Genomic DNA, 25,033 nt, shown 5'->3' with positions numbered 1-25,033 from the left:
TCTTGTGGTAATAGCTTTAGCTGTTTCATTCCGGGGGTTAGCATTTGTATCACTAGGTAAACTTCCCGGTTTTCTTTCACCTATTAACCTTGCTAGGTTACTTACTTCTTGTTCCAGATTTTGAATAGAAGCTTGTTGATTTCTAAATGCTTGAGCATTTTGTTCATTTGTTTGTTTTTGAGATGTGAAAAACTGCGTTTGAGTTTCAACTAGCTTCGTCATCATATCTTCTAAATTTGGCTTTTTATCATCGGTTTGTTGTGGTGGTTTGTTTTGAAAATTAGGTCTTTGCTGATTGTAAGTATTATTGGATAATTGTGGATTGCTAGGACCTTGTTGGTTGTTGTATGGAATATTTCGGTTATAATTCTGGTTTTGATTGTAAATCGGTCTTGGCGGTTGATAATTATTCTGATAATTATTTCCAGGCCTTTGGTTTATGTATGAAATATTCTCTCTTTGTTCCATTGTTAATTCAATACTGAGACAATCTTTTGTCAAATGTGGTCCTCCACACTGCTCACAACTAATTCGTATTGAGTGAATATCCTTAGTCATCTTTTCCATTCGTCTCTCCACAGCATCTATCTTTGCCGAAATGGAATCTAAGTCATGGCTAGAATCGGCTCTAGCTGCTTTAGATGATCTAATGATATCTTTTTCTTGGTGCCACTCATGTGAGTGGGAAGCAGTATTATCAATAATTTTGTAAGCATCAGTTTCGGTTTTCTTCATAATCGAACCACCAGCTGCTATATCTATGTCTTTTCTTGTAGTGATGTCGCATCCTTGGTAGAATATTTGTACTATTTGACAGGTGTCTAAACCATGTTGCGGACATCCTCGTAATAACTTTCCATATCTTGTCCACGCCTCATATAGAGTTTCATTTGGCTTCTGTGTGAACGTAACAATTTCTGCTTGAAGTCTTACGGCTTTAGATGCAGGAAAGAATTGTTTAAGAAATTTGTCAATTAAAACGTCCCATGTATCAATCGCCCCTTCGGGTAACGATTCCAACCAATCTTTGGCTTCTCCCTTTAAAGTCCAGGGAAATAACATGAGATATATCTGTTCATCCTCCACTTCTCGTATTTTAAATAGTGTGCAGATCCTATTAAAGGTACGTAGATGTTCATTTGGATCTTCCTTCGGCGCACCACTAAATTGGCATTGATTAGTTACCATGTGTAGAATTTGTCCTTTGATTTCATAATCTGGCGCATTAATGTCTGGATGAGTAATTGCGTGACCTTGGCCAGTGCGTTTAGCTCTCATTCGGTCTTCCATACTTAAAGGTTCCAGATTCTCCATAATTGAATTTGTTGAATCGGTATCACTAGATGATTCTGATTTAATAGTTCGTTCCTCAACAATCTCTGTTTGAATGATTGGTGGTTCCGGAGGAAAGTTTAGTGGTTCAGGATCTACGAACCGTTCCTGAATATTTTCTGGATTCTCAATTGTGAGGTTTGTTTCAAAAACTGGATTATCGGAAATTTGAACTGAAGTACTTGGTCGACTGGATGACGATTCTAAAGAAAAATCAACGGCGGTTATATTTGTTAAACGATGTCTTGATCGAGTTACAGGTGGTGAACGTACAAAAGGTGGTGAACGTCTTGCTCGGTGCATTCACAGAATATTCTATTAGTTTTAAAAAGGAAAGAAAAATTATAATAAGTTATCCAATCAATAGACTTTTCTGATTTTGCCCACGTTTCGAATAGCCAAAAGATGCAGCAGAGGGGCAGGATTCGTTTGGTCTCAATATAATTGAGGACTGTTTGGCTCCAATAACCCGGTCCACGTACAAATCCAACTATTACTACGAACCAGAAAATTTTGATGTCTATCAATTTAACCACTTAAAATAAATTTTCGTAATTTTAAGAAATTTAGATAAGAAGTAGAAAAAATTCTAAGTCCTAAAAACTAGAATAGCGAGAAATAAGAGAGAAAAAGAGTTCGTCGCAAAAGGTCGAAAAAGAAAAATGGTTGAAAAATAAAAGGTGACGGAAAAATAAAAGAAACTTATAAAAACTTAAAAATACTTAACTAATTTAACCTTATTACTACAACTAACTTAAAATTATAATCGCAAATTGAAATTACTAATTGGAATGATAATTGATACATAGTAAAAGGTCTAAAAATATTAAAGCTTACAGGAAAAACTAAATCCCAAATGGAAATAACTTAAAAAGAAACTAAAACTTAAAAAGGCGTCGCAAAATTCTAAAGCACCTAAATCTTAGTCTAAAGAAAAAGCACTTAAGGAATTCTACGGCAAAGCCTAAAAATATAGGAGTAAAAATAACTATAGCAAAAACTAAGTTTAAAATTAAATATGAGCTAAAAAATACAAATATTACGCTACAACGATTAAAAAGGTACAAAATATAAAAATATACAAAAAGTTGTAAAAAGTACAATTTTTATAAAAATATTATTTTTATATTATTTATTTTACTAAACTATTAATTTTACAATTTAATAAAAACTTATTAAAACTAAATACATAAATATAAATAAAAATAAAACTTAAAACTAATAATAATAATAATAATAATAATGTTTAAATAATAATAATAAATAATAACCCGTGATTAATGCGGTTTTAGGGTTTTTGTCCGTGTGTCAGAAGCCCTCCGCGAGTCGCGGTGATAAATGAGGAAAACCCCGCGAGTCGCGGGGTTCAGAAAAACAGTTGACAGGTTTTACTTTTTACGCGTTTTTCTTTATTTTTTTTTTTTTTTTTATTTTGTTTTCTGTTTTTAATTTAAATAAACGATTTTTAATAAAATTTATATTTTTATAAATTAAAATAAAGATAAAGAAACTTATAAAACTTAAATATTTAACAAAATCCTAAAAATACTTATATTTTTGTTTTTCTTTTTATATTTTTGAATGATTAAAACGTAATTTTTACAAAAACGACTTTTAATAAAAGTAAATAAAAATCTTTTTTTTTTTTTTTTATATTATATTAGCGTTGCGCTTCAGGTTTTTAAGATAGTCCCCGGCAGCGGCGCCAAAAATACTTGATGTCAAAGCAGAGGGGTATAAAATACTATTAAATTTTAGCAGAAAATACTATTAAATACGATACAATTTTACACAAGATATTTATTTATTTATAGAATGGATATACTTAAACCTTGCTACAACACTTATAGGCAGTGTACCTAATCGTACAGTAGTGTAGTTTTTAGTAAGTCCGGTTCGTTCCACAGGGAGATCTTTAAGCAAAGCTCAACGCTATATTAGTTTACTTTTATAAAAATACAAATATATATATAAGTAATATTATTATTATAAAGAGGGGTTTTTACCGTTTAATGACCGGTTTGTCGATTTTAAAACTTTAGTCGCAGTTAAAACCTAATGTAAAATATAAAATAAATACAAGACTTTAAATTAAAGCGTAAAGTAAATAACGATAATGAAATTGCGAATAATAAAAATGCGATAAAAATTAAATTGCGATAATTAAAAAGTACGATAATTAAAAGTGCGATAAAATGAAATAACAATAAATAAAAGTGCGATAATTAGAAGTGCAATTAAATATACAATAAAGGAAATAAAATATGATATAAAAGAATTATGCTTATTTAAACTTCCGTAATCATGATGTTTGACGTGTTGATTTTAGTTTTATGCCCATGGGTTAATTGTCCTTTGTCCTGGATTATTCAATATGTCCGTCTGGTTTTTGTCCATAACAGTCCATCAGTCATAAATATAAATTGCAAGTGTCCTTGTCAAATTATTATTATACCCGAAGATAAATATTCCAACTAATTGGGGATTCGAATTGTAACAAGGTTTTAATACTTTGTTTAATGAATACACCAGGTTATCGACTGCGTGTAAACCAAGGTTTTACTACTTTGTTAACAATTACACCAATTACCCTTGAATGTAATTTCACCCCTGTTTTAATTATTCTAGTGGCTATTAATCCATTCCCGTATCCGGTTAAATGAACGATTATTCGTACAAATAAATACCCCGCCCATCGTGTCCGATCGAGTGTATATGGTAATTTATAGGGACGCCCAATTGTAAATCTTTATATTAACATTAACAAACTTTCATTTAGTTAAACAAATATAAAGCCCATTAATAGCCCATAGTCTAGTTTCCACAAGTGTCGTTCTTTTGTCCAAACCCCAATTATGGTACAAAGCCCAATTACCCAATTTTAGTAATTAGCCCAACATCATGATTACTTCGTTTTAAATAAGCATAATAATAACTTAGCTACGAGACATTAATATAAAAAGGTTGAACATAACTTACAATGATTAAAAATAGCGTAGCGTTACACGGACAGAATTTCGACTTACACCCTTACAACATTCGCTAACATACCCTTATTATTAGAATTATAATTAAAATTAAAATATAAATTATAAATATAAATATATTACGTATATATTGAGAGAGATTGAGAAAAATAAGATGTAAAATTCGATCAGAATTCGGTTGGCTTTATAGCCAGAAATGAATTTTGGGGCTCCGCGACTCGCGGCAAAAAGCCCTTCAAACTCCGCGAGTCGCGGAGAGGTATTTTCATTTCACACCCTTGGAGTTTCTGGCTGCCGACGGTTTTAATAATATATATATATAATATATATATAATTAATATAATTAATTATATATTATATTATATTTATATACATAGTTAACTTGTAATTTTTAGTCCGTTGCGTCGAGCGTTAAGAGTTGACTCTGGTCCCGGTTCCGGTTTTTTTGAACGTCCTTGCGTACAATTTAATATCTTGTACTTTGCGTTTTGAATCTTGTACTCTTGTGATTTCGAGACGTTTCTTATCAATAATTGGAACCTTTTTGATTGTCTTTTGTTCTTTTGAGCTTTTTGGTCGTTTGCGTCTTCAAATCGTCGAATCTGTCTTTTGTCTTCACCTTTTATTATTTAAACGAATATCACTTGTAAATAGAACAATTGCAACTAAAAGCTTGTCTTTCTTGAGGAATAATGCTATGAAATATATGTTCGTTTTTAGCATTATCAGCCGTCCAGATTCCTTTCATCATGATATAATGTGGAAGGGCCGGGATAGATAAGTCCAGACTTATGAATCAAATCATCAATGATTTCTAGAATAACATTATCAGGCACTACCGGAGCACTCAGTCTCCCCGTCTTCTGTTGTTTTATCGGGATTTCTTTCTCTGGCATGTCAGGCTTTCTTTTAGCACCCTTTTTGATCATTTGTGACGGTGTAACGAAGGGAGACATCCTTGCCCGTGCAACCCGACGGTCCCTTTTGCTTCTCCTCACATAAATCGGTGAAGCAACCTTCACATTATCAAACATATCTTTCTTGGTTGTCTGAACTTCAACATCTGACACATATCCACCAATGAAACCACCATCATCCTGTCACAGAAACACACAGCAGTAAGTCATCAGAAAGTCATATATATAGTCGACCTTGACAAGGGTCGACTATAGTATAAATGTAATATAGTCGACCTAGTTAATGGTCGACTACAATGTAAACGTGGTGATAGTCGATCCAATGAAGGGTCGACTACTCATCTGCACACTGGACAGTTTATATAACTTACCAACTTGCATAAATGAATTATATAATAAGAAATTACCTGCTCTTGTTGATGGATATGTTGTTGTAGGTTTTGTATCATAGAATGGAGTTTTAAAATCATTGTCTTGTGGTAGTCTCTAGAAACATATAAACTCTGCACTATCTTTAGTGTCTCACGTGTAACACGGATGCCAGCCTTAACCCGATCACTCATCTCCTTAATCTCCTTGGCATGTTTGTTTTCCTGGTCATCTAATCTCTTTGTCAAATTCTTAATCATATCCGTCAACTCCTTCTTCGTCTCATCATCAAATTTCTTCGGATCATCAACTTTCTTCACCGGTACTTTAGCATCGGGGTTCTTGAAATAGTTTACACTATCAACCCGCCACTCACACTTAACCTCTGTGTTGGTGGGCCTCAAACGATTGAGAGGTCGTTCTTCGTCCGGGATATCATCCTGTCATACACATATTCATACACCTATTCATACACATATTCATATACATATACATATACATATACATATACATATACATATACATATACATATACATATACATATACATATACATATACATATACATATACATACACATATACATGTACATATACATATACAGTTACAATTACATATACATATACAGATACATATACAGTTACATATACAAATACAGATACATATACATATACATATACAGTTACATATACACATACATATACAATTACATATACATATAGATATACACATACATATAAACATAACACATACATAAATATTTTGGTATAATTATACTCACCGGGAGTTGCATCAACTCAACGTACTCATTCCAGCCCATGACTTTTTTCTTCCGTTTCCAGTGGATTCCACGAGGTATGCCTTCACTTTTCGGCTTGAAAGCATATGCTTTTATTCGGTGTTTGTATGCCTCCCATATCCACATCTACAAACAAAAACCAAATTTGGTTAAATATGAAACATGTTAATTGCTTAAAATTCATAAGTACGGATTACTACCTTAAACGCCCAAGTGAAGCCGCTCAAATGGTATGTCATTACCCCCATCCGGGTTTTATCTGCTACCCTCTCTTTATAAGGTACTAACACGTGATGCAAACTATTGTAAAGTTTGGTCCATAAGAAAGAACCCCACTGATACTTGTTCATCAACTCAAAGTCCTCTAATAAAAGAAGCATGTCATCGTTTACGCTATCCCGCAACTGCTTCCCAAGGAAGCATAAGTTAATTATCAACGCAATGGCGACTATGACCTTATCCTTGTCAGTTCCTTTCAACTCATCTTTAAAAAAGGCGTCGTGAAACTCCGAAATATGACGTTGACCACTATGTCGTTTAATAAAAACACGAGATGAAACCGAGTGGTCAAAATCCGACCTCTCTTGACCTATCCAATCTATAAAAGATGTAACTGGACCAAACCACATCCCGGTAACCAAGCAAAACTCACATCTACCACACCTAATGACATGGTCTCGGGTAACTCGAAACCATAGCTCTTCTGGCTCCTCACATATTTCGCGTCCGTTGATTACAAACTTTTTCGGACGGTCAGTCTGATTCATTAATAAGCAATGTATGTATCCAGGATCATTGTTATCACACTTTATATCTAACCAATGACCGAAACACGTCTCTCTGAAAATCTTTGTCTGAGCCGGAGTGAGTTTGTTCTTAATCTCCCTTATAAGAGACATCTTGCTTTGAATGGTGACCTTGGCCTCGAACCAAACTTGTAATCAGACAATGATAATGTCATTATACATAAATGTTAATATACATACACATACATACAGGTACATACAATTGAAAAGTAAATACACTATAGTCGACCTTCTTTTTGGTCGACTAAAGTTTTATTCAACTATAGGCGACCCAAAATGGGGTCGACTATAGTGTATGTTTTTGGAAGTCGACCCTTTGAATGGTCGAGTATGCAAGTGATCTTCTGACCTAAGGCATCCCCATAACCATATACAGATATATACACTTTAGCAAAAACAATGGGAGAATTGTATATCTATAGTTACATATACATATACATATACATATACATATACATATACATATACATATACATATACATATACATATACATATACATATACATATACATTTACATATACATATACAATTACAGATACCTATCATATACTGACATGTACACACATACAAATACATCCATACACACATATATATAAATACAGGGACCCATACATAGATATACATATATACACATATTTACCTCAATATCTGTCATTTTTGAAGGGAACTCTTGATTGAATCTAGGGACGAAATAGATACACTGACGATGGAATTAGGGTTTATCTACAAACTATTGAAGTGATCTCTTGATTGAATCTGCAATGAATGAGGGTTGATGAATCAGGTTTGAATCTGCAATGTTAGAGTTGAAATTTGAATTTTGTTATCCAAACTCGCTATTTCAGTGTCTTTTTGTATACTCGACCATCATTAAGGTCGCCCGTGTTTTTTGGGGTCGACTTCAAGGTCGACCGATAGCCAACAGAAGTCGACCTTGCCAGTTATAAATGATGGTCGACCACATTTAAATTTGGTGTGGTCGATCGGGTATAGAGGTAGTCGACCCAAAGGGTGGTCGACTTAATGGTGTAAATAGACAATTTTTTATTATCAAAAAGTGTATTTTGGAATAAAACTTTTTAAAAAAGTGTATTTTGGGGAATTTCCCATTCATTTACTTCACTTCACTTCGTATGTGCAAGTCATACTGAATTAGCATCTACTCATTTAATAAAGATTATAGCCCACATTGTTAAAAGGCATAAAGACCCAGATTCAGGTGTTAAAGACACGTGTCGTGATGCAATTGGACAACTTTATTGTTTGTATTTGAAAGGGGAAAATGGGGTTTCTGTTGTTACGTTGTTTGTGAAGCCATTATTTGAAGCCTTGAATGATCAAAATAATAAAGGGGTTCAAGCTGGTGCAGCAATGTGTTTGGCTAAAATGGTGGATATGGCTTCTGAACCACCTATTTTGGCTTTTCAGAAGCTTTGTGTTAGGATCTGCAAGTATCTTAATAACCCTAATTTCTTGGCTAAATGTGCACTTTTGCAAGTGGTTTCTACACTTTCTCAGGTTTACCCACCCGATCTCTCTATTTTAATATGATTATATTATAACATGTTTGTTGCAACAAAGCTGTTTATCAAAGGCTAAATTAGATTATCTTATTGTACAAGGATCAATCCTTCAGTGTTGGTTAGTGAGTTTCATGCTAGGTGCAACAAAGCTGTTGATCGAAGGCTAAATTAGATTATACGATAACCTTTTCATTTAATTGAGTTTGATTGACTCGTGATATCATCTAACACTTGTTTAAGTAATCAGTATCATCAGACGCTAAAGTACATCATTGTCTGATTATTATTCAACATCACAATAACTTTCAAGTAAACAAGAAAACATCCATTCAAACATTCAATAAAACTTTTACGTATACTGGTTTATTAGGTTGGTGCTGTACTGCTATCTTTACACAAGGCTTGGAGCCACTGCTACAAAGTATTCAAGATTGTCTTACCGATTCCTGATTGGGCAACTTGTAAAGCAGCCGCTGATACATTAAACGCTTTGGCTTTGCATTCAAGCAGCTTAATTGTAGGAAAGACAGGGCCTACTATAACCGCCCTCGAGGCTTGCCGCTTTGATAAGGTTAACCTAAAATAAGTCAAACTTTTCCCTCTTCAAAGTCAGTATATAACTAGAATCTATCGTGTATTGCTGCAGATAAAACCTGCAAGAGACAGTATAATAGAAGCTTTGCAACAATGGCGAGGTTTTTTGGGTGGTTCTGAAGATCAGAAAGCATCTGGTCATGGTATATATCATTCTCTTTGTTAGGTATTGTAATACTTAAGGTGGTAATTTGGGTTGAAACAAAATTTGTTACTAAATAGGATATGGGTCAAATGTTTTATAAAGGTTGAAAGTTGTTTGTGTTAGGAATTCGGTAGGCCCTAACAAGACAAGTGATTTATGCGAATCACTAACCCACAAATGACAAACGAATAATTAAAGCATAACGATAAATAAAGTACAAACGAAACGGGTATTTAACGTGGTTATATCCCAACTCCAAAACACGGAGAAGGGTTTACTTCACGGGCGCAAACCAGAGATTTTTCTTCTATTAATTCCGTGCACACATTACAATGAGGCTAGGGGTTACAATTTATAGGAAGAGTTAAACTTGTCCACCAAGTTAAACTTGTCCTTTAAGCAAAAGACATTCCAAAAATATCTATTACTTGCTTCATACTCCATTCATACTAGAAGATTTAATTAAGGCAACAAGATCTCTACGACTTGTTCACCAAGTCAAGCTCCCTACAACTTGTTCACCAAGTTAAGCTCCCTACGACTTGTTCACCAAGTCAAGCTCCCTACGACTTTCATCAAGTCAAGCTCTCTTCGACTTGTTCCTTTGATCAAATTCTTCACACCTTCAACAATCTCCCACTTGAAGACTTTGAGCAAACTCTTCACTACTCAACAATCTCCCACTTGAAGATACCCGAACATCAATCTCCATTCCATCCAAGAAAGTCAAACCACCATTATACCGCCAAACTCCATTTGGGACACGCACACTCATCACATACGTCGAATGAGTAGACTTTCGATACAAGGTCTTCAACACTACTTGTCGGAACTAGAAACCAATAACCGCCTCAACTGTCAATGTTGTTCAAACACCCATAGCAACTCCCGATCTCCTCTCAGCTACGACTTTTGATACCGCCGAAATCAAACATCCGGGTCACACCACTCTTCCACACCGGAGGGAAGGAAGTCTTTCGACATCAAAACCGCTAAACTTCAACCCGATCTCCAGTTACTATCATGTTCCATCTCGGTTTCTTGCACCACCATCTTCTTACACAAGAAGATCAATTGAAGTATGCAACTCTTCAATTATAGGATTCTTCATGAGACTACACCGCCTCACCGATCACTCTAGACATGTCCAATCCCGAACACACATGTCAATGATCACCCTCGTACAGGATTTCCCGTCTATCTATGATTTCCTTTTACCAGCAATCAGAAAACCCAACAGACGACCTCTTTGTAGACTATTCATTAAGGCTCCAGTGAGAATGCAAAACCTTAAAATCTACACCTTTGAACTTCTACCGCTTTCGCGCTGGTACACTGACCCACCTCATAGCTATGAATTTCACAAACCCCATTTTCTCATCCCAAACACACTCCCACTGTACGAGTAAGAAATAAAATCGTGGCTATCTGAGAAGAATCTGGTTTGTTCCACAAGTCAGTTGCAAATCTATTTTCCATTCGAGGGTATGTTTGCAGCATCCAAGTACCCTAGTATTATACGCACTAATCATGTGAATACCAGAGACCCACATTGCATAACCGTCTCCATAACTCCTATTAGTCGTCAAACTCCCACTAGTCCGTCGGTTACCAAATTCCCATCGAATTCCCGACACCCTCTAGAAAGCTCAAGTTCCAGGACTTACAAGATTATCCACTTCTACCATCACCTGAAGATTCCTAATTGGTCACCCATAAGAAACTGCTCGCTTTGTTGAACAAACCATCACCCAAACCCGAGCCACAGTCGAACACGTCCTATCCAACAACTTCAAACCAATTTCTTCAGTGAGAGAAGCTAACCCTGCCCACATACTCCAAAATACTATGGAATATTCGACCAAATACATTGGTCAACCCGTTCAATAATCTGATGTTGGACTTTGGTTTGCAAACTAATAATCCTCCCCTCAAACCTAAGTTCAACTAGGCCTTTCTCCAATGATAGACAAGTTCCGACCTTCTTTAGTACCTGCCGTAACCTCGAAACACAACTTGAATGGGACCACATCAAGTCTAGTTACGGTACAAGGCTCCAAGATCAACTCATCAACCGAGGATGCACAACCGCGTGTGCCAACCAACGGGTTAAGCCAACCGTCGACATGCTGCAAATGTCACGTTCCGCTATCCACACATTCAGACTACAACCTGCAAGTATCCAACCTTCACAATAACTCTCACTGTTGATTTTCAAACGAATGTCCCACTGTTTGCTACCTTACTGCCCAAACCTGAGAGAAACCAACTTCTTAAGCACACACACTTGTTTCTTCCCAATATTCGATGTATGACTAAGGTTTGCACCCAAAACAAACCTCCCCTCAAACCCAAATCCATATGAGCCTCCCTTCCAAAGATAGTTCGGACCCAATCTTTACCGCCACCAAATGGAACTCCCAACTGTCTGTGTGTGGACCAGTGAGATTTCGATACAAGACTCCAGGATCAACTCAACGTTACCAGGAGAACGCACGCGCGCTGAGAGGTGCGCCCACGACGCCGTCCATCACATTCGGAATATATTTGGCTCCCGTAACAAACCTACATCTCTGAAAAAAATCACAGCCTTTATCGCCCGAAGATTCGCAAAACAAATCATCTTGCCACTCGCAACATTAAAACCGGAACTCTCTCATTAAACTGCTGCAACTTAAAAAATCGTATCTTAAGATCCAACGGTCTGATCATCACCAAAGTTTTACCACTCTTAGATCCGTACTTCTGGAACCTACAGTCCAAGGTTCACATCGATCCAACGATAGACGAACCCTCTATGATTTTTCTCTCACTGCAGCTCCAAACCCGAACAACTACAACTTCCAAAAAACATAACTCCAGATCTAACAGTCTGATCACCGTCAAATTTTGACCACGACTAGATCTGTACGTCTTTTACTTACAATAAAAGTTTCAAGGCGATCCGACCGTTAACGAACCCGTAATGATTTTTCTTCTCTAACAGCTTCGTAACAAAACTTTGAACAGAATCATTCAAAAAATCATATCTTGAAATGTAACTGTCCAATCATCCTGAAATTTTTATGGTCACTAGAACTATGTATCTAGCACCTTCGATTAAAATTTTAAACCGATCCAACGGTTAACGAACGTGTTACAATTTTCTCCTCCAGCTGCACAGTAGAATCCGAATTTTGAAAAGTTCATCATTCCCTCGAACGGGACCGCAAGGAATGATAACTTAGATCCGACACCCGTATCTTCCCGAATAATCTCTTCTTTGTCTTCTGCAACAAGACCTTCTCTAGATCTTGACACAAGTTGCAAGACACACAACCCTGTCTTTGATCTAACCTTGATGAAAAACCCAAATCATCAAACGAATCGAATATCTTGCTTTCAAATCGCCATCGTGCCCGTCTTCGAACCTTAAAGCTCTGATACCACTTGTTAGGAATTCGGTAAGCCCTAACAAGACAAGTGATTTATGCGAATCACTAACCCACAAACGACAAACGAATAATTAAAGCATAACGATAAATAAAGTACAAACGACACGGGTATTTAACGTGGTTATATCCCAACTCCAAAACACGGAGAAGGGTTTACTCCACGAGCGCAAACCAGAGATTTTTCTTCTATTAATTTCGTGCACACATTACAATGAGGCTAGGGGTTACAATTTATAGGAAGAGTTAAACTTGTCCACCAAGTTAAACTTGTCCTTCAAGCAAAAGACATTCCATAAATATCTATTACTTGCTTCATATTCCATTCCTACTAGAAGATTTAATTAAGGCAACAAGATCTCTACGACTTATTCACCAAGTCAAGCTCCCTAAAACTTGTTCACCAAGTTAAGCTCCCTACGACTTGTTCACCAAGTCAAGCTCCCTATGACTTTCATCAAGTCAAGCTCTTCGACTTGTTCCTTTGATCAAATTCTTCACACCTTCAACAGTTTGTCCCGAGTGTATTTGAAAGCAGGCGACCTCCTCATAATTATAACTGGTCAACCCATACAAAATTTACCTATTATACCTGGCCACTATAGTGGGCTCTAGGGTTTAGTTTAAGTGTCTCTATATATACAAATTAATGTATAAGCTTATGAGTATTAGTATTAATAATACACAAACATTGTGGTTTATGTCTCATTTTGACCAACCCACCTCTTTAGGTCGTTAACGTGCATAAAAGGGTTGTACAATGTAATAACCGTCCATTGAAAGTCAACATATAACCGTTATGTACAATTCATTCATGCACGGTTATTGACCACCCTAAGGGCCGTTGTTAGAAAATTCCATATTTTTAATAATGTGTGAATGTTTGTCAATCCTTTAGATGGTGAAGATTCTAAACTAGTTAAGTCGGATGAAGGAAAAACAGAGGCCCCACCAAAGAATGATGATCCCGACGGTCGTAACATACCTGAAAAGGCTTCAGGAATCTTGAAAAAGAAAGCACCTGCTTTGAGTGATAAAGAACTAAACCCCGACTTCTTTCAAAGACTTGAAGAAAGACGGGTTTCTATAAGGCGAGAATTCGAAGATATAAATGGCCTGAGTCAAAGGGAGGGATTTTGGAATAATAATAATGGAAGTAGGTTGGCTATTCAGATGCAATTACTAAAACTCGAGAGGCAACAGGCTCATCTCATGAACATGTTTCAGGTATCTGTTAATTATGGAAATTGAATTACTGAATATTATATTAATAAAAATCTAATCTAATCTAATTTATTTTAGATAAAACAATGTACAACATTGTAAACAATACCACTTCAGAAGAGTTTTACCACTGGGCCTGTTTATTTTTTTTATTTTTACCTGTTAGTCTAATAGATTTCAAACTAGACTTTGACTTATTTTCATACAAATGGGTTGAAATTGCCACTTCTAGTTTGCATGTTCTTATGTGAAAAGGTTTTTGTTGCTATTGCAGGATTCCGTTGGTGGATGTCGTGATGACATTTCGACTCTGTCGAAGAAAGTGGATGGTCTTAAGCGAGTAGTTAAAGACATGGCCGATGATCTGTCACTATCGGGTATCAATCGAAGAGGTGGAAATTATATGATGATGGGATTTGAGGAATCGGGTCGACCATTAGGCAAGTACAACGGTTTTTCCGATCATCCCAATACCAAGTTAGGTAGAAACGATGATCAGATTTCTTACATGGGTTCAAGTATGAGAGGTAGAGGATCTTCATGGAGAGAAAACGGGCCCGAAAATTCGGACTATCCTTCATACGTGGGCAGAAATTCACAAATGGGTTTAAGGAGAGGTATAGATGGTTAGGCCACTTAATTCTCAAAACGAAACTGAGCCCGTTATTAGGAGAGGTTGGGGGGATCTAAGTTCATGGTGGGCCCGCCGCCTACAAGTGTTTGGCAAGCTTTGAATGAAGAAGCTACGTTGGAAGCAATTAACGTGGCGAGTGATGACAATGGGCCCGCCAGAGTAGCGGTTCCCGAAATGACGGATGAAGCAGTAATGGGATCTGAGGAACTGAGGACAGCTTGGAATAATGCCGTGGATGCGCTTAGCGTGGGTGATGCTGATACGGCTTTCCTTGAAGTTTTAACCACGGGAGATGATTGATTACTTTGGAAGTTAATGAACTAAACGGGCCCGGTAATTGATCAGCTCTCGAGTGAACTCGGGACTGAAGTTTTGTTTGCTGTTGCTGAGTTTCTGTTTCTTCCTGACGAAAACGCGCTTGGTATCGGCTTGTCCTGGCTTCAACAGGTTTGACTTACTATTTATCATTTTATATTGAAAAAGTTATTATCTTTCATATAATCACCCGAAGACAAACCAGTAGTACCATACATGGAAGTTTTAGGGTGCGTTTAATAAAACATAATGATTAAGCACTAAATGATTTGAATAGGGACTTACATTTGGATAAATAGTTTAACTCTGAATAGTTGTGCTGAAGGATTTAGCATCAATTGTAATTCAGATGTCAAAAACAAACACACTGAATGTTGGATGGACCCTACCCTAAATTATTAGCAACAAATAGCCAATTTCAACAGGTTCTTTAATATGGACTGACATTTTCTATTTCATTCTTTGTTATGTGCAGTTGGTCGATATGATTATAGAGAACGGAACGGACATTGTGGAACTACCAATGGAATGTAAAGAAGAGATTTTGGTGAATTTAAATGAGGCTATTGGAAACCCAATGCGGTTGTCGCCTGGGATAGAAACCCAAAAAAAGAATTTAAATGAGGTGGTTTTAACTCAGATTTTGTTGCAGTTGACATATGCATGGGAATTTGATCTGCATAAGCTAAATAGGTGATCACGTACATTAATAGTATATGAAGCACTCAGATTTTTTTGTTGAAATTCATATAGTTTTTGGTTGAAGATTTGTTTAGAACTGGATTTGGTTGATATCATCGTTAACATCAGGATGTAGTTTTTGTTCCTCTAGCAAAATGAATTGCAATGGTGGTAACATTTTTTTGAAACTGTGTCTCTTTTAGCTTAAGAGTGCTTGGAAGTGCTATATAACAATTCAGTTAATAAATTTTTTATTGCACAACAGTTGATCTATTAATGAAACTTCAATAGATGTTATTAATTAGTTGATTATGTTATTAATTATCCGGATTAAGACTATGTTTTATCAAAAAAGGTCAAATGGGTTGAATGTTACCTGCGCTTTAGAAGAAAAGGGGGTTAGTACATCGGGTCAGCCCGGCTAGTTTGACACATGATCCGTCATCCATTCTTGTTGGTGCATATTGTTAATTCATAGTTCGATATACTTTATGATGTAATTCAGTCTTATACACTTGATCATGTAATAACATTTGTGAGTTGTGACTATTGAGTATTGAATGTTTGATATTGTGCGTAAACGTTTTCATCAATAGTTAAACTGAGCAGATAGTCGACCGGCAGACGACGTCAGACGATCGACTGTAGCCACTGTCGACCGATAGTGCTAGGTCAGTGTAAGTTGATCAACGATCGACTAAATATGATAGTCGACCGACTGTCGAGGTCAGTCGATCGACTGTCCCTGCATGCAGTATATATACGGGTTTCTTGTTTCATTCTTAGGTGTCGCATTCCAATCAACCTAATCGACCCTGTCTGCTCTGTAATCATCTCCTACCTCCAATCCACCAATTTACAACGTTTAGGCACCGTTCTAATCTAGTTTGAAGTCTAGGTTTGGCTATTTCGGTCCCGATAACGACCCGTAACTCGATTAACCCTCGTTCTATTGAATTCCGCCTTTAGATCGAGTCTAGACCGTTCTAACATCCGTCATAATTCGTCTACAATTCTGACTCATTCCTGAACGTTGCCCAGTCAGGTCTTAACCTGTTTTGACCCCCCTAATACATACAAACTTCTCCAATATGCCAGCTCTAATAAAAACCTAATTTGTTGGTGATAGTTTCTTGTTTTGATGAAATATAATAATCTGTGGCAGTGTTGGGTTTTCTTTTAAGTTTTAACATAATAATTGTGTGTGTAAATTTGTTCTTTGTTATAAATCTTGTAATTAGATCAACATGTGTATACTGTTGTTTAATCTCCCTACAACTGCAACTAATTTTTTCAAAAATACCACTCGATTTTTCAAATCTTCCCAACTATTTTTCCTCCCTCACGTTGAACTCAGCCCGCAAGCTTTAACCATTCAAAATGAAGAATCAAAGATTCATAATTCATCCCGTAATGATAAGACATGGCTGAGAGGTTAGCAAAATTGTTAATGCTCACACGAGCAAAAAAGCTTCCTTTAGATATTATTGACTCAATGCGAGTCAATCTTGGTTTTCCTCCGCTGGTTTTATTTTTTGATAGAAAAATTGATATGGTTACTTTGTGAATGATGTTATCCCACATAGGTGGGAGGAGAAAGTTGGAGGTAGGTGACTTGGTTATAAAAGGAGGGCTAAGTCTTCATTCCAATTTGCACCAATCAATACACTTTAAGTATTTGATTATTTCTTTCTTTCTTACCCTTGTTTGAGAGTTGTATTAGTTAAATATTTTGGAGAGTGTAGTTGGCTTAAGAGAGTCGTCTATATCATTGTAACAATTTGTGATAGTGTATTTCTCTCTTTGGGGGGCCGGTGGTTTTTTCTCCTGTTTTGGAGTTTCTACGTTAAATCTTGTGTTGTGTATTGTTCTTATTTCTTTTCTGTTTTTCATTGGATGTTTGTTGGGAATTAGTGAGGCCGTAATTTCCCAACAACTGGTATCAGAGCGTCAGGTTTGACGAGGGTCTCGGTTATATGAGTCAGAGTATGCTCTGTGGTTGCCACGGGAGTGGATCGTCCACATCAGAAACAAGTTCCATTGATCGTATAGGGTATCTGGTTAGACAATATTTTTACTGATTCGGAGTAAGTGGTGTCTAGAATTTGTAGTGGACCGGGTGTTGGATTTTCCAATTTAACGGATCCTGTGCGCCACTCCACTACATCTGTCGGCCAGTCGAAACGTGAGCAAAATCAGAGAAAGTGTTGTTTATAGGATACGGATACGATGTCGAAGTTCAGTCCAATGAGGTTTGATGTAGAGAAATTTGATGGGAGGATCAATTTTGGCTTATGGCAGGTTCAAGTCAAGGATGTGTTGATTCAGTCCGGGTTACACAAGGCATTGAAAGGTAAACCCACATTTGTTCCCGGCAGTGATTCTAGCAGTAAGTTCGATGAAGAAGAATGGGATGATATGGATTTGAGGGCAGCAAGTGCGAATCGTTTGTGTCTTGCAAAGAATGTGCTTGCAAATGTGCACGGGTTATCAACGGCAAATGAGCTTTAGGTTAAACTAGAGCAGTTGTACCAGGGCAAGGGCATCTCAAATCGGTTGTATCTTAAAGAACAATTTCAAACTCTGCGTATGGATGGGGGTTCAAAGATTTCAGATCATCTAAGTATTCTTAACGGTATTGTTTCAGAACTGGAGGCTATTGGAGTTAAAACGGATAATGAAGATAAAGCTTTGAGGTTGATATTATCTTTATCATCGTCTTATGAACACACGAAACCTATTTTGATGTATGGGAAGAAAACTCTGAAGTTTGAAGACGTTACTAGCAAGCTCCTATCCGAGGAGAAAATACTGGAAGGTAACGGGGTCTCGTCATCAGGAGATACGATAGTGTTGTGCTCGGATAGGCGAAAGAGAAACTCTGGGAAGAATCTGGTATGCTGGAGGTGCGGAAAAACTGGGCATGTAAGGGTTAATTGTCTAGGTGGAGCTAAATCGGTAAATGGCTCTAAAGGCGCTAATGATGTCTCCGTTGTTACGGAGAGTGACGAATTCCTCTGAAGTCACACCATCCTCATGGTGTGTCCGCACCACCGTGGAAAGGGATGTTCGTTAGTGGTTCCACAATTACACATGTGCAGTGGTTTGGCGTTGATGCAGGTTGTGTGGTGGAAACTGATGTTGTAGCTGATGGGACTTTCGGAAAAGCCAAACAGGGAAGTTGCACTGTGACGACCCGGAAAATTTCGACTAATTTTAAATCAAACTCTCGATACGATTTAATATTTTGACACGATAAGCAAAGTCTGTTAGGTTGAGTCTCAAAAATTTTGAACTGTATATTCATTTGACTTTCGACCATTCCCGACGATTCACGAACAACTATTTGTAAATAAATATGTGTGTATATATATAAATAATAATTGGAAGTATAATATGAAATATTGAATGTTGTTGTTATGAAGATATTATAATAATTATTATTTAAAATATATCTATATATACATAAACATATATTAAAAATAAATATTAAATGATTGTAATACTCGTTTGATGTTCCGATTGATATTAGACAAGTCTAAATTTAAACTTATATAATTATAAAATAAACGGTGATCCGAAAATGAGTCATGTGAATCATAGGCCTACTAAAAATATATTTAGAAGGTAAATAATAAATTTTAACACTTTTTATATTTTACTCTGGATCGAGCGCGGACAGTTGATTTAATTAATAATTTTAAACAATTAATGACCGTTTTTTTTATAAAATAATGATTAGAATAAATAAAGATGTTTAATATAAAAATTTGGGATTTTTCTGTGTACTTTTATCCATTATCACCGGAGCACGAATTTCAGTCCGTGAATGAAATAGTAGACGACGGCTAACTTAATCACACGTTTTTATTTTAAATTATATTATAATAATATTATATTATTATTATTGAAAATTTAGATTGAGATTCATGGACGTATTATCGATATTTTATTCTGCTTTTTGGTCTTTTTGGTCTACTGTGCCAATCACACTATCACTGTAGTTAATTGAATACCTTTTCGTTACCTATCATTTTCTATCAATATCAATCTTTAAATAACTCTACCTACTTATATACTCCCTCCGTCCCAGATTAATTGTCCCCAGACAAAAAACACACAGTTTTAGGAAATCCCACTAACTTTATTTCTCCACCAATGAAATATCTTCTCTCTCCAGATCCACCAATGAAATATCTCCTTTCCTTTCTATTTATGGAAGTAGACAATTAATTTGGGACATCCCAAAATGGAATACTGGACAATAATTTAGGGACGGAGGGAGTAATATAGATATAAACATATATGTGGAAAAGAATGAACACATTCTCTGCTTCTTTTGCTTCCTATTAAACCAAAGCTATCCCCACACTTAAATTTATATTAGTGCTCCTTCCTTCCTTCTTTCACTGAATCGACATATAGATACATATACATGCTGATGCAGTAGATGAAAGAAAAGAAGAACCATAACCCATCTTCTTTGCTCAATGATCAACAAAAAAACTAAAACCCACCATCACCCTCAATCTCCCACTACTACCATAAACCATTTAATCATTATCACCATCTAGTTAACTATTGCTTGTTTTCTTTTCCATCGAATAAAGGATCAAACTGAAACAATCACATTCGCACCACCATCATCATAATGATACCATAAAAACCACCAACACAACATCTTAAATCCTCTTTAATTTTTCTACTTCCTTGCTACTACTCGAAACATAATCGATCACCATTGGGTATTGTTAACCGAGATCACCACACCACCTCACAACCTACACCATGTCTCCACTAACAATCAGAGCAACTCATCACTATTATAGTTGCTAACTTGTATTTTGTTTCCTGTTTTGTTTACAGTACTAAACCGAACCTTCACCACTAATTGGTTCTATTTTCATGCAGCTGATTCGAACCACCCAAAGACCACAACAAAAAACACAACTAACCACTTATTTTTTTGTTGTTGCAATCACCATTCAACTCAACCACAAACCATCATCCAAACCTGCAACTTTCATATTTTCTTTTTCTTCCTTTCAAACAGCCACTGCTACTGCACGTTTGCTTTTTGTTTCAGTCTAGTTCGAGTGCTACTGCCATCGATTGTTTCTATTTAGGCACCTACACCACCCCACCTTGCAATCACCATTACACCCGAACCACCACCTTATCACCTCCATTGCCACCTCTAACTTTTATTTCTGTTTTAACATCGAAAATCACCACCATCGAGTAACCCTCAAACACCTACAACCCAAGTTGTGTTACTGCAGTTCTAATTATTTTATTTTTACAACAAAAGTGAAAAAGAAACAAAGTGAAACATGTGGAACCAGTGGAGAATTATGGCCGACAAATGGGGAATAAAAAGGGACTTGTTTATTATGAATGGACTTTATTACCATAAGTGTACCATGTCATCTATAAACTATCATATTACAAGTAATTTAGTTATTAGAACATTTTCTTTTCCTATCAAGTGTTAACTAAATAAAGAAGCCGAAGTTAAGAATATTTGAACTTTCGTTCTGTTGGTGATTGTTCGAATGATGACGTTTTGGGTTGCAAATATATTCATGGTTCAACAAAGCTTTTTGTTGATTAAGAAGAAACAGTGACGAGTTAGTGACACAGAAATGAATGATTCGTGATTTTGTTATAGATGATGATGATGTTATGATATTATGATGAAACTGTGATAATAAGAGGATGAAAGAAGAAGACGAGGTGCTTAAGGAGTCAGGTTACAAAGTATAACGTTATTTTTTTTTCTTTTGGTCAGTCCACTAAGCAAGCAAAGCCCAACTTCCTTAAGCCCAATTTTTTTTCTACTTAGGTTCATAAACATGTTGGGTTTTTCTAATGGGCTAAAACCGCTGAGGCCCATTAGACCTTAGTGAACTTGCTTTAGGCTAATTGATGATATCGGGATAGTTAACAATGATGATGAATACGATATTTAGGATGATGATGTTCGGATGTAATGATAAAAATGATGATGATGATGTCATGATGGTGTACATGAAATGATGATAGCTTACGTGAATCATAATGATGATCATGGAAAAAGAATGATTATGATGAGCGTGTGATGACGATTAATATGATAAAAATTGTTATACGATGATGATAATTAGAGATTAAGATGATAATTAGATGATTACAATAATGATCATAAGATAATGATGATATTGATGATTGTGTAAAATAAGTATGATGATGTTAAATGAATTTTGAAGAAGGCATCAGGCAATTATAGTTTAAAAGAATTTAAAACGCTAATAAATCAGAAAAGCATAGACAGAGCAGTTGGTTTGGAGTGTTGGGGTTAACCGAGAGGTCTCAGGTTCGATACCGGGCTGAGGCAGTTTATTTCTTTTTGGAGCTTTTTTTGTGAGGTAGTATTATTTATTACTCTTATTATTATTACTATCATTATTTTTATCACTATTATTGTTATTATTACAAATAAATATTATTTTACAAAAATACATTACAAATATATTAAAATTACATATTACTAAGTTTTTATTATTAAAATGATATTAAGTAAGCTATATATAAAATATATTAATAAAATACATATATATATATATTCTTATCATATATGAATCTTGAAATAAACTTCTATTTTTAATATATTATTATTATGATAAATGATAAATATTATATTTTTAAACTACTTTAACAAGTATTTACTACATTAATATTAATAAATGTATTATAGAAATAAATAATTACTACTTAAAGTATATAGGATAAAAATAACTTATTTAGTAATATGATATGTAAATTATTAATATATAAACTTGTTAGTTGTTATTATATGTGTTAATATACATAATTGATATAGGTTCGTGAATCCGAGGCCAACCCTGCATTGTTCAGTATAGTCGTATGCATATTTTTACTACAAAATATCGTATGGTGAGTTTCATTTGCCTTTTTACCCTTTATATTTTTGGGCTGAGAATACATGCGCAATTTTTATAAATGTTTTATGAAATAGACACAAGTAATCGAAACTACATTATATGGTTGAATGATCGAAGCCGAATATGCCCCTTTTTGCTTGGTAGCCTAAGAATTAGTAACCTGATCTACTAATTGACGTGAATCCTAAAGATAGATCTATTGGGCCTAACGAACCCCATCCAAAGTACCGGATGCTTTAGTACTTCGAATTCGTTTTTATCATGTCCGAAGGATTTCTCGGAATGATAGGAGATATTCTTATATGCATCTTGTTAATGTCAGTTACCAGGTGTTTAATCCATATGAATGATTTTTTGTCTCTATGCATGGGACGTATATTTATGAGAACTGGAAATGAAATTCTTGTGGTCTATTAAAATGATGGAAATGAATGATTATGATAAACTAATGAACTCACCAACCTTTAGTTGACACTTTAAAGCATGTTTATTCTCAGGTATTAAAGAAATCTTCCGCTGTGCATTAGCTCATTTTAAAGATATTACTTGGAATTATTCGTGGCATATTTCAAAAGACGTTGCATTCAAGTCGTTGAGTTCAGTAAAGATTATGATTAAGTAACTGACAGATTAGATCATTTATAGGTGGATATTACAAAATGGTATGCATGCCTGTCAACTTTCGATGTAATGAAAGATTGTCTTTTAAAACGAATGCAATGTTTGTAAAATGTATCATATAGAGGTCAAATACCTCGCGATGTAATCATATGTTATTGTATTCATTCTTATGGATTAGGACGGGTCTTGACATGTGGTATCAGAGCGGTGGTCTTAGCGAACCAGGTCTGCATTAGTGTGTCTAACTGATAAGTCGTTAGGATGCATTAATGAGTTTGGACTTCGACCGTGTCTGCATGTCAAAATTTTTGCTTATCATTTAGTGTTAAAAATTATTTGCTTATCATCCTTAAGGTCTAGACACGTATTACTGCCTCTATTGCATAGACAGTGTATAGATAAATTCATATCTTAGCATATCTGTTATTGTTACCTTTGCCTGACAGCTTCCGTAGATTCCTCCGTAACTTATAGGATTTTAGTATTATATATGCATATGTAAACTATGTATTGCAGGCTACTAATCTACATCCTATAATCTATTTCTTTTCGAAAATCCTTCATCTGATCGTACGAGATGAATCCCTCAACCAGTTCGAGTCTCTCAGATGCCGATAGCTATTCCGATAGTTATTCCGACAGCTATTCCGACATGGATATTCACCTAAGCTCCGAAAGCAGCGTCACCAGAATGAATCAACCAATCAGCTATCCCCAATTCATTTGATGGGTTCGTAGACGACTTAACCGATGGAGACGCGAAGAAGGCGATCCTTTCCATCCACCACATTCCCCTCTTGGCGAAGAACCTGAAGCACTTACCGGTGAACCTATCCGAAACATCATTTTCAGCCTCATTTCTAGAGTAGCTTGACACGATTATATTCTATCCACAATTCTAGATCTTATTCATCCACTCGTCTGAATCGACAATCATCCAAGTGTAATAGAAGAAGTCAACGAGCTTCGCGCTCGAGTAATAAATTTGGAGAATATGGTGCAAAATTTACCAGCTTCAACAACATCACCGGCACCAACAGTACCATCAGTAACAGCACCAGTACCATCAACAATCCATGCCTCAACATCTCATTCTGTACCCCGAGTATAATCATCGTTCTACGTATCTTTCTACATCAATTATCTTCGTTCTTCATGGCGATTATGTAATCTCTAATGTTTTAGAGATTATGTATTCTAGTTTTGACTGTAAACCAAATGAGTTTAATACTATATTAACTCATTAAATCCATGATTACATCTGAAGAAAATATATATGTATATATGTTTTCATAAAGATTGTAATTAAAAATTCTTTCGTACAAACTGATAATGGTGAATATATTTTAACGGGTAGGTAATACCCGAGAAATATTTAGATTTCACATTAATAAGTTACACTGTACATTCTTCGAATCTGATTCAACGATCATTTACTATCCTACTTACATCCACAGATATACGAATCCGTTCACCACAGAATAACCATTTTCATTCGATTTCATATTTGGATTTTGACCTATCAGAATCCAACGAGTGGCATAATGAAGAAAACATTTAACAAAATAAAATTTGTTAGAAACAAACAAATTAACTATGAGAAAATTTGTTAAGAAACCACGCTAACGAAATCCTAGCTAACTGTTCCTAGCTAACTGTTAATTCCGTATTACATTTTATTTATCGCAATTTTAATTCTCGCAATTTTATT

General features: G+C 35.6%; 2 pseudogenes; both read left to right on the top strand.

The window, feature by feature from the left end:
• The first annotated feature begins 7,485 nt into the window (after positions 1-7,485).
• Positions 7,486-15,773, top strand: LOC139853562 (microtubule-associated protein TORTIFOLIA1-like; annotated as a pseudogene).
• A 1,231-nt stretch (positions 15,774-17,004) lies between these two features.
• The window catches only part of LOC139853561 (protein WHAT'S THIS FACTOR 9, mitochondrial-like), a 50,967-nt pseudogene continuing 42,938 nt past the window's right edge, over positions 17,005-25,033 (top strand).

The sequence above is a fragment of the Rutidosis leptorrhynchoides genome, chromosome 6, assembly GCF_046630445.1.
Source record: "Rutidosis leptorrhynchoides isolate AG116_Rl617_1_P2 chromosome 6, CSIRO_AGI_Rlap_v1, whole genome shotgun sequence".
Taxonomy (NCBI): Eukaryota; Viridiplantae; Streptophyta; class Magnoliopsida; order Asterales; family Asteraceae; genus Rutidosis; species Rutidosis leptorrhynchoides.
Note: the sequence above shows the minus strand (reverse complement) of the source record. Positions and strands in the feature narration are given on the sequence as shown.